This window comes from Triticum aestivum, chromosome 2A (genome assembly GCF_018294505.1).
Source record: "Triticum aestivum cultivar Chinese Spring chromosome 2A, IWGSC CS RefSeq v2.1, whole genome shotgun sequence".
NCBI classification, from domain to species: Eukaryota; Viridiplantae; Streptophyta; class Magnoliopsida; order Poales; family Poaceae; genus Triticum; species Triticum aestivum.
The window spans coordinates 550,714,782-550,727,516 of record NC_057797.1 but is presented as its reverse complement, the minus strand read 5'-3'; positions in this window follow the sequence as shown (position 1 = coordinate 550,727,516).

Genomic DNA, 12,735 nt, shown 5'->3' with positions numbered 1-12,735 from the left:
TGTTAACCCTGCAGGGGTGTACTTCTTCATACATGTTTCCACCACTTAGCGTCTGCACACGACATGTGCTCGGCAGACTTCAAGCGAAAGCCGACGTGGGTGTAGACCACGACCTACCTAAACACTTAAGCCTCTAGTCCAGGTTTATCGCCTATTCAGGTTCCATCCGCAGGGAGTCCGGCCGAGGTTTCCCATACGGCCCCGAACGATGTGAACAGGGTTCCCGAGATACCTAACGGGTATTCGGTACACCGTGCCACGTACCTACCGCATCACAGCCCACCCCTACGGTCAGCACTGTCCATGGCCTCCAGTAGGCTACAAACACCAGAAACTACTTGCAACTCCTGGACAGAGAGCTAGGGTGAATAAGAAGTCGAGCGGGGTCATATTTCAGGGCCCAATGCATGGTAGTAGCTGTATCTTAAATCACACATACAGATCTCAGTGCTTAAGGTCGGCTTCAATGAAACAACCCACCATGTACTCCTACATGGCCTCTCATCGATACCTTTACCAAATCGTGTTCACCACACCACTCTCATTACCGACATAATCATTTCACTCTAGCCCATCACCCAGATGAACCAGACCTGACACGACTCTAAGCATAGCAGGCATAGCAAGGTAGGAACAACACATACATATGGCTCAATCAACTCCTACACATGCTAGTGGGTTTCATCTAGTTACTGTGGCAATGACAGGTCATGCAGAGGAAATGGGTTCAACTACCGTGGCACACAGCAGTTTGAAACGCGTTGTCTTAATGCAGTAAAAGAGAGCAGGAGCGAGAACATGGGATTGTATCGATATGATCAAATGGGTGGTTGCTTGCCTGATGGTTCGATGCACTGATACGGTTCTTCGTTAGGGTAATCACGGTACTCCTCGGAGGCAGAACCTGTCGCAAAGGACATCGATACACAAGCATCACCAAACAATGTGCAACAATATGATGCATGCATGAAACATGGCAATATGAGTGTGTTGGGCTAATGCAACTAAAACCAGAAGGGTTTGAACAAATTTGAATCAAAGATTCAAATTTCAAACTCAAACATGGCCTTTTAAAGTGCTTTTCCTTGTTCTGCTTCAAACATCAATTTAACTTGTTTGATCATGCATGAAAATAGTACAGATGGATAGATTGGATTTTTCTGATCATTTTTCATACATAATTTGTCCAATTTGGAGTTACAGAATAAAAGTTATGAATTTTTGAAGTTTAAATAATATTTTGGAATTTCCTGATTTAAATTAAATCCAGAAATTATAATTATTGCGCCAGCATGACGTCAGCATGACGTCAGTGGTCAACTGCGGCTGGCTGAAGTCAAACCTGACGTGTGGGGCCCACACGTCAGTGACAGGGGGGGTAAACAGGGTTAATTTAATCCTAATTACTAATTAGTGGCGCTGGGGCCCACTAGTCAGTGTCAGGGGGGGGTTGACTAACGGTAATTAGTACTAACTAACCACCTGTCCGACAGGGCCCACGCGTCAGTGACCCTGGGGGGGTCAAACCTCAGGTCGGACAGGTCAAACCCGCCGGCGGTTAGTCGCCGGCGAGGTCCGCGGCGTGCAGGGGCCTCGGGTTTCCTCTGTGGTGCTCCAAACGGCGTGCGGCTAGGTGCGTTGGATAGCTAGCTCGACGGCGCGTCGGACGGTGGCCGTGGCTGGCCCTGGGGTGGCCGGAGTCGACGGCGGCGAGCTCGGCTGCGGCTGCCGGAGTTCGGGTGCGGTCGGAATCGACGTTGCAGGGGGTTTGGGGAGGCGTTAGTGCGCGCTGCGTGCTCCTGGTGAGGTGGGGAGCACGATAGTGCGCTCGGTTGGGTGCTACGGTGACAGTGGCCACGACGGCGACATCGCCGGCAGCGTGGAGCTCTCGGCCAAGGTGGGGCTAGGGCCTAGAGGTCGAAAGAAACCAGGGGAGAAGGGGGAAACGATCCGGGGGCTCACCGCGGAGCTGCAGGGATGGTTAGCGGGCTCGGGGACGCGCTGGAGACGACGAATTTGACGGCGACGATGGTCGGAGCCCGAAGAGGGGAACGGCGACGTGGCGGCGATGCAGGGCTTCCGGGGAGCTGTGGAGCGGTGGGGAGAAAGAGGGGGTCGTGGCAGAGCTTCTGAGCTAGTCGGGGGAGCGAGGGGTGGACGGAGACGGCTGCTGTGGCGAACGGCGGCGATGGTGGTGTTCGGCCGTGTGAGAGAGAGAGCGAGGGAGAGGAGGGGAGAGCCGGGGGAGAGTGAGAGAGAGCAGGGGGGGAGGCGTGGCGTCGTCCAGGGCATCGAGGCGAGGAGAGGGAGGGTAGGCAGGCAGGGAGAGAGGTGGCATGGCGCGGTGGCGCGCGCGCGCCGGCCACACTCCCCTCCCTCTGTCGGGATGAAGACGACAGAGGAGGGAGGTGGGCTGGGCCGGCTGCTGGCTGGGCCGGCCAGCTGGCTGGGCCGCACAGTGGAGGAGCCCAGGTAAGCTCCTCCTGTTAATTATTTTCTTTTTTTCTAATTTCTGACATTTGTTTTGATTTAAATATTATATTAAATCATTTATTTAACTTATGCCAATTTTTGCAGGAGCTATATATATTATTCTAGAGCTCCTTTATAAATGGCATAATATTTGGACATATATTAATATATATAATAATATATTTCCAATGCAAATAATTATGCATTAATTCCAAATGCCCAAAATAAATACCTGTGAACTCTTAAAAATATTGGTTTGATTTTTATCTCTGTCCAATATTTTCAGAGAGCAACATGAGCATTTTCTTGGACCTTTTTGGAGAAATTTTTATTTGGATCATTTTCAAAAAGATTCTGAGGGTTTCACAGATCCCCATTTCAAGTTTCTGATGAAAGAGTAAACATGATGCAACACTCTAATGCATGGCTAACTAGGATGTGACAGGCGCGCGGCCCATCTCTGGCTACCTCTCCTCTCTTCCACTAAGGCCCACTAAGGCCCATATATCTCCCGGGGGGTTCCGGTAACCTCCCGGTACTCCGGTAAAATCCCGATTTCACCCGGAACACTTCCGATATCCAAACATAGGCTTCCAATATATCAATCTTTATGTCTCAACCATTTCGAGACTCCTCGTCATGTCCGTGATCACATCCGGGACTCCGAACAACCTTCAGTACATCAAAACGTATAAACTCATAATATAACTTTCATCGAAACCTTAAGCGTGCGGACCCTACGGGTTCGAGAACAATGTAGACATGACCGAGACACATCTTCGGTCAATAATCAATAGCGGGACCTGGATGCCCATATTGGTTCCTACATATTCTACGAAGATCTTTTATCGGTCAGACCGCATAACAACATACGTTGTTCCCTTTGTCATCGGTATGTTACTTGCCCGAGATTCGATCGTCGGTATCCAATACCTAGTTCAATCTTGTTACCGGCAAGTCTCTTTACTCGTTCCGTAATACATCATCCCGCAACTAACTCATTAGTTGCAATGCTTGCAAGGCTTAAGTGATGTGCATTACCGAGAGGGCCCAGAGATACCACTCCGATGATCGGAGTGACAAATCCTAATCTCGAAATACGTCAACCCAACATGTACCTTTGGAGACACCTGTAGAGCACCTTTATAATCACCCAGTTACGTTGTGATGTTTGGTAGCACACAAAGTGTTCCTCTGGCACACGGGAGTTACATAATCTCATAGTCATAGGAACATGTATAAGTCATGAAGAAAGCAATAGCAACATACTAAACGATCAGGTGCTAAGCTAATGGAATGGGTCATGTCAATCAGATCATTCAACTAATGATGTGATCCCGTTAATCAAATGACAACTCTTTGTCCATGGTTAGGAAACATAACCATCTTTGATTAACGAGCTAGTCAAGTAGAGGCATACTAGTGACACTCTGTTTGTCTATGTATTCACACATGTATTATGTTTCCGGTTAATACAATTCTAGCATGAATAATAAACTTTTATCATGATATAAGGAAATAAATAATAACTTTATTATTGCCTCTAGGGCATATTTCCTTCAGTCTCCCACTTGCACTAGAGTCAATAATCTAGATTACACAGTAATGATTCTAACACCCATGGAGCCTTGGTGCTGATCATGTTTTGCTCGTGGAAGAGGCTTAGTCAACGGGCACGCCCCCTGCCTCGTGGGCATATTTCCTTCACCCCCTAGGGTGCGCCCCCTGCCTCGTGGGCCCCTCGAAGCTCCACCGACGTACTTCTTCATCCTATATATATCCACGCATGTGATGCCCCGAGACCGATGTGCCAGGTGTCCTCTAGTTTTTCGCCGTCGTTGCCATGTCATTTGCTTGCGTGTTGCATCTTATCCTGTCATCATGCCTTCATCTCATAAATCTTTTGCAACTCAACTAAATAAATTGCATGGATCTTCGGTCCATTTAAATCGAGGGAATTCACATGGTGATTCTCTTTATAACATATCCTCCCAATATTAGAGAGCTAAATAAAAATATTCCATTCGCTTGGAGTTAACGCAAACACACTTGCAAAATATCCCAATGCCTTTGTTATCTTAATTCTCGATCTCCAACATGGCCATATATTTCTTTCATCATATTTCGGAGCTCTACCAAAAATCATCTTTTTCCTAGCCCTTATTCAAACCATTTGAATTAAATTCAAATGACTTTGAATTAAATCCTTGCAATCTTGCCTCTCCTATTTTCGTGGACCGTGCACATTTGTTTTACGAGTCCGTGATAATTATCCACGAGTCCAACTTCATGTCCTAACCCCCCCCCCCCCACTTTCTTTCTTTGTCTTCTTTTTTTCTGATAAAGAAAATTATAAGAGAAGGAAGGGAGAGAGATATTTGGAGGGAGAGGTGGCCTGCACCACTGCCCACCTGGGCCTCCCAACGTCCAGTAGCCGCACCAGTGGCCCAAGGCCCAGCCGGCCCTTGCCTAGCTAACCCTAGCCGCCAGCTGAGCCCGATCGCTTCTCTCTCTCGTTCCCATCGCCGCCGCCAGAAGCCAGCTCCCCCGATCCCACTTCTCTCCTTGTTTCCCTCCTCCTCACATGCTCGCAACAGAGGTCGGGATCCCGATCCCGATCCCAGCATGCGCGAGCCAGTGCCGCCGCCTTCTCCACTCCGGTGAGGCTGCCGCCGCGCCATCTCGCCTCCTCCCCGTCTCCCGCGAGGGCCGCCGCGCCAAGTCCCTGGAGCCCCGCCGCCCATTCGTCGCCCCACTGCTGCGTCCTGCGCGCCCGACGCCGCCTTCGTCACAGTGCTGCCGCCTTCCCCACTCCGGCGTGGACGCCAGCCACCAGAGCCTCCCAGTCGGCGAGCCCCTTCCTCGTCGGGCCTCATCTTCTTCTCCTCGTGTGTGAGCTGCACCGCGCCGAGCCACCCGGAGCCCTGCACCATGCTCGACCCCAAGCTCTCCTCCTCGTCGTCCATCTCCAGCCCCCTCCCCGCCGTTGTCCAGGCCGCCGCTGGCCCTCCACGGCCACGGGATCCTCCCATGCCTCCTTGCCATGCCTTCCCTCCTCTCCTTCATGGACGCCCCTGTCGCATGTTGCTCCACTTGCCCCGTCACAGCCGTCGTTTGCCTTCTCAAGCAGTGCCGTTCGCCTCGACTTTGAGTTCACCATGTATGGGCATAACCCTACCAAGTTGTTGCCTCTTGCTCCTGCGATGTGTTGCGTGAATGCATTCGAAACCAGATTGGAACCTCAAGCATCAAGTACCCTGAAGACCCCGTCATCGTCAAGTTCCACTTGGACAAGTTTACCTCTACGTCCTGGACTGCCAAGTACATGGATACGCTAAGTCCCGCTTCAAACGTGTACAACTACACCCGGTGATGCAACAGGTACCCCAACAACATGTACATCTACACCGCCAAGACCGGACCGACAAGTACCCCGACGTCGTGTGTACCACTACCGTCGCCCCGAGGACATTGGATTCGTTAAGTACCTCTTCGCGAGTACCACTACCATCGCGTGGATCCGCCAAGACCGTGGAGTAAAACGCCAAGTACCCCTACGTGCGAAGGCGCCAAGACCGTTTCAGGATTCACCAAGTGCCACTACGGTGACATGAACATCTACGAAAACTTGGGCAACGATAAACATGTACCACTACCGTCACCGAGATCGCGAGAACCTCTACCGCCGTCGCGAGAACGACTACTTCCTCTACTTTGCACCGAACAAGAACTGCCCCACTTGCACGCAGCGAAGGTATAACCTCGAGGTGACGTTAGTGAATGAATGCTTGTGATGTTTGAGATGCTCGGGTTTGCACCGTGTCCAAATTGTCACCCGTTTCCTTGTCGCCAACTCATGGTACGCCCGGAATCCGGGAGCGCCCCACCATCTTTTGCACGCATCCGCACACTTCTCCTTTGCATCGGTATCTCAATCGAGTTACCGGAACCGGAATGTTGTCGTGGCACCATTTCCGTTGTCGTTGCCGTGGCACCCCTTTAGTTTTCGCCACGATGACAAATGCCTCATATCTTATCATGTCAACGTTTTCATAAATATTGCATAAACTTGAACATGTCATCCGCATCATGTTAACAACTTTAAGATGGTTAAAATTTGTTGTTGCTTTAATTTGCTTATGCATATGGGGACTTACCGGATTTGTTATTTGTTATATCCGGCCCCATTTAAATTGTTTAGATGATATAGTTTTGTTATGCTTCACCTCTTGCCATGTTAACCAACATTTAATATTGTGGGGTACCTAACCGAGAGTGAACTAAATAAGTGATGTGGTGTTTCGTCAATATGCAACTCATTGCATATTGAGCTCCACTTAATTTGTAGGATTGCTTGTGCACTTTGCCATGCCATGCTTCATTAAACCGGACATGCATCATACTTGTTTGTGCATCATGCTATGTCTATGTGGTGGTTGTTTACTATGTTGTTTGCTTCTTTCCGGTGTGCTTCTTCGGGTTGTTTCCGACAACGTCGTGTTTGTGAGGATCCGTTCGACTACGTCCATTTGTCTTCTTCATGGACTCGTTCTTCTTTCTTGCGGGATTTCAGGCAAGATGATCACACCCTCGAAATCACTTCTATCTTTGCTTGCTAGTTGCTCGCTCTTTTGCTATGCCCATGCTGCGATACCTTCCATTTGCTTATCATGCCTCCCATATTGTTGAACCAAGCCTCTAACCCACCTTGTCCTAGCAAACCATTGTTTGGCTATGTTACCGCTTTGCTCAGCCCCTCTTATAGCGTTGTTAGTTGCAGGTGAAGATTGAAGTTTGTTCCTTGTTGGAATATGGAGATACTGTTCCTTATTGGAACATGTTTACTTGTTGGGATATCACTATATATCTTATTTAATTAATGCATCTATATACTTGGTAAAGGGTGGAAGGCTCGGCCTTATGCCTGGTGTTTTGTTCCACTCTTGCCACCCTAGTTTCCGTCATATCGGTGTTATGTTCCTAGATTTTGTGTTCCTTACGCGGTTGGGCTATTATGGGAACCCCTTGACAGTTCGTATTAAGTAAAGCTCTTCCAGCAATTCCCAACATTGGTTTTACCATTTGCCACCTAGCCTTTTCTTTCCCTTGGGTTCTGCAGACTCAAGGGTCATCATTATTTTAACCCCCCCGGGCCAGTGCTCCTCTGAGTGTTGGTCCAAACTGTCAGCTGCCGGTGGCCACCAGGGGCAACTCTGGGCTGGCCTACCGGAAGTTTGGACAATCTGAGTGTGCCCTGAGAAAGAGATATGTGCAGCTCCTATCGGGATTTGTCGGCACATTCGGGCGGTGTTGCTGGTTTAGTTTTACCCTGTCGAAATGTCTTGTTGTACCGGGATACCGAGTCTGATCGGAATGTCTCGGGAGGAGGTCTATTCCTTCGTTGACCGTGAGAGCTTGTGATGGGCTAAGTTGGGACACCCCTGCAGGGATTTGAACTTTTGAAAGCCGTGCCCGCGGTTATGGGCGGATGGGAATTTGTTAATGTCCGGTTGTAGAAAACCTGAAGTTGACCTTAATTAAAATGAATCAACCGCGTGTGTAACCGTGATGGTCTCTTTCCAGCGGAGTCCGGGAAGTGAACACGGTGTTGGAGTTATGCTTGACGTAGGTTGTTTTAGGATCACTTCTTGATCATACTTTTATCGACTGTGCTTTGCCTTCTCTTCTTGCTCTCATTTGCGTATGTTAGCCACCATATATGCTAGTCGCTTGCTGCAGCTCCACCTCATACCTTTTACCTTACCCATAAGCTTAAATAGTCTTGATCGCGAGGGTGCGACATTGTTGAGTCCTTGTGACTCACAGATACTTCCAAAACCAGTTTACAGGTGCCGATGTTACCGAGCAGGTGACGCAACCAAGCTCAAGGAGGAGCTCGTTGAAGATCTTGTCCTTTGTGTTGTTTCGTTCTAGTTGATCAGTAGTGGATCCCAGTTGGGGTCGATCGGGGACCTTTGTCGCACTTGGGGTTCTTCTTTTATTTTGGTTCCGTAGTCGGACCTTGATTGTATTTGGATGTTGTAATGCTTTATTCATGTATTGTGTGAAGTGGCGATTGTAAGCTAACTATGTATCTCTTTCCCTTATGTATTACATGGGTTGTGTGAAGATTACCTCACTTGCGACATTGCTTTCAATGCGGTTATGCCTCTAAGTCGTGCTTCGACACGTGGGAGATATAGCCGCATCGAGGGCGTTACAAGTTGGTAATCAGAGCCTTCGTCGACCTTAGGAGCCCCATTGCTTGATCATTTTTAGCAGCCACTGTCGAGTCTAGAAAAATGTTTTGAGTCATTTAGGAATTATATATCGGAGAGTTTAGGAATTATTTTTACTTCCCAGCCTCCTCATCGCTCTGGTAAGGCATCCTGACGTAGAGTTTTGACTCTTCTCTTCTCAAATTTCACTAAAAAAAATTTAGGATCACGCGGGTATCTTGAAATCGTTCCGATGGTTTTGTGACGAGAACATTGTCTTGGTGCCTCTTGTCAGGGGTTTAGTGGAAGTGTCCTGGGGAGTTGAGCTCTGAGGTGTTGTCATCATAATTTTATCGTTGCAATTCTGGAATACCTGAGTTTAGTACGCCGACATCGAAAATCTCTTTTATGCAGTTCGTTGGTGAGATAACCTCGACGCCACCCAGTACTGGGGCGGGAGTTCGGGAGTATTGTCATAACTTGTATAACGGATGCTTTTTGAAGGTTGAGGTAGATGATTTCTGAAGGTTTCTTGGTTATGTGTTGAAGGATGGATACAGCTGGATGTAGGATTTGTTAGTTTGGGTGAGATATTATGCTTCCCCTGTATCCCCAACACCTGATTGCATAACCGGAAAGGTTCGGGAGTTTATAAGTGGGAATTCAAGTAGCTCTTAGGATTTCTTTCCGACAGATGTATGATATGAAATTGGGGTTCGACATCTAGTGGTCCGCCTATTCACGGTTGGTTTTACAGTGGTCTCGTTGTGTCTTAAAGAGTCCTTGGCTATGCCAACTCGGGGACGCTTCGTATGTCATGTGCACTGCCTTGTACATGATGGTGCTGTACAATCGAGCCCGTGTAGGCCCCACCACGAAAACTTCGGACGAAATCTCTATCATATGTTTGTTCCGGCTTATTCTGCGAGCCAATCCTTTGTTTTTGTTTTTGAGTTGTGGTATTCGAGTTGCTTCAAAGTCAAATGTTGATTCCATCCCTTGTCTAAATGGTGTTCTCATACTCCGATGTGAATACTAATCCTTCTTGATCATCAAGATTGTTTTGTCAATACTTTTTAACCGGTGTGCTTCTCTTCAAGTGGATCCGATCATTTCAACATCCGCAAGACCAATTCTAAGTTTCTCAACGGTGTTCGTTTCATCTATTCCAAATTTTCTTTGTTTTTCCATCCTCCCTCCCTTGTTTTTTTTCAAGGACTCAGATTTCTTGATCAAGTATCCTTTTATTCATGTGAATTCTCTTCTTTCTTTTCAATCAATGTTCTTATCCGGTGATTCTCATGAAGATTCTAACGGAGCCTCAAGTTCATCATTTGTCATTCTTTTCTTCTCCGGTGGAACCAATTCAAGCTTTCGGTGTTGATCATATTCTTTTTCGTATTTCAACGTTTTCTCATGCCGGTGCAATTCTTAATCGTTCACCTCTCGCTATTCTATTATTCCGGAGTGCTCAAGATATCTCGAAGATTCATGTTTTCCACTCTGCATTCGTTCAAGATCTTTCGAGGTTGTTATCTCATTCTAGTCATTTAATCTTACCGGTGCATTCTCTCTTTTAAATCGTTCTACGGTGTTTCTTTTCAGTGGGCCCTAACCCACAGGTCTTTTCCCAGGATCTTAACTGACTCTTTTTATTTCCCAGAGATATCCTTAAAGTTCTTGTCAAAGTTTGATGTAAGAATGATTTATCATCAGTCAAATGTTTTCTCCTAGATCTTTCACAATTATTTTCATTGTTGGCTAAATCTATTCGCTTTGATTCTTCCAGAGTGTCTAAATAATTCTTGGTAGTGTTTCTCATCGTCATTCTCTGCATTTGAAGACCGAAGAAGAGTTTTTTTCCTTCATATCTTATCGGTTCTCTCAGAGACTCGTGATTCTAGCTTGTTGCCATCCTCTCGTAATTGTTTTGATCGTGAGAATTCTTTTACCCATCCGGTGCAATTCAGGAGTCTTTTCAGTTTGATTTTCCAGAGGCCATCTTTTCAAATATTATTCATTGCAACTCTCAGTTCGTTTTCTCCAATCTTACCGGTGCATCATTCAAGTGATATCTAATCATTTCTTGATCCCTTCGTTCTCTTATATCTTAACCCTATCAAGCATCTTCGTGCATTTGATAATTCTTCCCGGTGATCCGTTATCTTTTATTTGTTCTTTTTCAATCCTTACGGTGGTCCGTTTAAGATTTCTCTTCCTTCTTTATCATACCAATTCATTCGTTGTTTCGATCCTACCGGTGGTTCATTGAAGACTTTCTCAGGTTTGCGCTATATCTCTCTTAATCCTTTCTACGAGAATAAGTAGTGTGCCAAATCCATTGTTTGTCATCAATTTAATTGATGAAGGACAAGCATAACATAATTCTTATTCTTGTTCATCCAAGTGATTAATTCTTTATTCCGGAGGCCCTTCAAATTCTCAGTTTCATTTGTTTCATCTTTTCTTTTCCCGGAGTTCCAACCTCTTTCACTTATATTATCACGGAGATCTCTATATAAATCATTGCGAGGCTTCAATCTTATTCTTTTCATCATTCAATTATTTCGGATCATTCTTTTGTTACCGGAGTACTTCATCAAGGTTCTACATGATGGTTCATCAAGGTTTTATACTCCTTCTCGAAGTGTTCATCGAGATTCTTTTCTAAGGAGCTCAAGCATTCTCATCTTGCAATCTGGAGTTCAATCTTTCTTCCGCATCTTTGGAGGTGGTATTATGTCATTCTTGATAATTTGAGTTCATGTTTCATGGTTCACAAGTTGTCCGGAATGACATATTTTAAACCCATCATTTTCAATTCGTTCATGAGTTCCTTGGTAACCCATCAATCTCTTCATTGGAGTTACCTTGGGTTATATTTCACCTAAAGCCTTCCCTAAGGATCGTTGCTGTCTATGGTGTTTATAAACGACCCTAGTCTTCATTTATTCTCCCGGTGAGATAAGTTTCTCGTCTTCTTGTTCATATCAATCCAATCTTGTTTTTCGTGAGTGGCAGGTTGTCACCTCATAATTTGAGGTATCCCATAAGACCATATCAAGATTATTCTTTTCGTTGTTGGTTTTTCCAACAACTCCGTTCTAGCATTTGTTGTTATCGTGCTCTCTCAAGATCTTGTTTCACTTCGTTCATTCCATTCCATTCTTACTTTTGTTCTGGAGGCATTGTGATGTTGCTCTCTTCAACCCATCTTCTTGTTTTGTTAGGATCATGTTCTTTTCTTGGTTTATCCATTTAACCGCACTATTGTGTCATGTGCTCAAGTCCTTTTTCATCCTATCAAGTCTTGCATCTCTTTTCTACCGGAGTGCTTTCAACTTCGTTCATCTTCATTGTATTCTTTCATTCAAATTTGTTCAACCTTTTCAGGGTTCTTTGTTTTCACTCGTTTGTCAAAGAAGCAATTTGTTTTACCTCTTCTCTTATCTCTTCCGCTTTCCCTCCGGTGCCATTCTAGATCTCGGGACGAGATCCTCTCGTAGTGGTGGAGTGTTGTGACGCCCCGAGACCGATGTGCCAGGTGTCCTCCAGTTTTTCGCCATCGTTGCCATGTCATTTGCTTGCGTGTTGCATCTTATCATGTCATCATGCCTTCATCTCATAAATCTTTTGCAACTCAACTAAATAAATTGCATGGATCTTCGGTCCATTTAAATCGAGGGAATTCACATGGTGATTCTCTTTATAACATATCCTCCCAATATTAGGGAGCTAAATAAAAATATTCCATTCGCTTGGAGTTAACGCAAACACATTTGCAAAATATCCCAATGCCTTTGTTATCTTAATTCTCGGTCTCCAACATGGCCATATATTTCTTTCATCATATTCGGAGCTCTACCAAAAATCCGAACATTTTTGGACACATCTTTTTCCTAGCCCTTATTCAAACCATTTGAATTAAATTCAAATGACTTTGAATTAAATCCTTGCAATCTTGCCTCTCCTATTTTCGTGGACCGTGCACATTTTTTTAACGAGTCCGTGATAATTATCCACGAGTCCAACTTCGTGTCCTAAC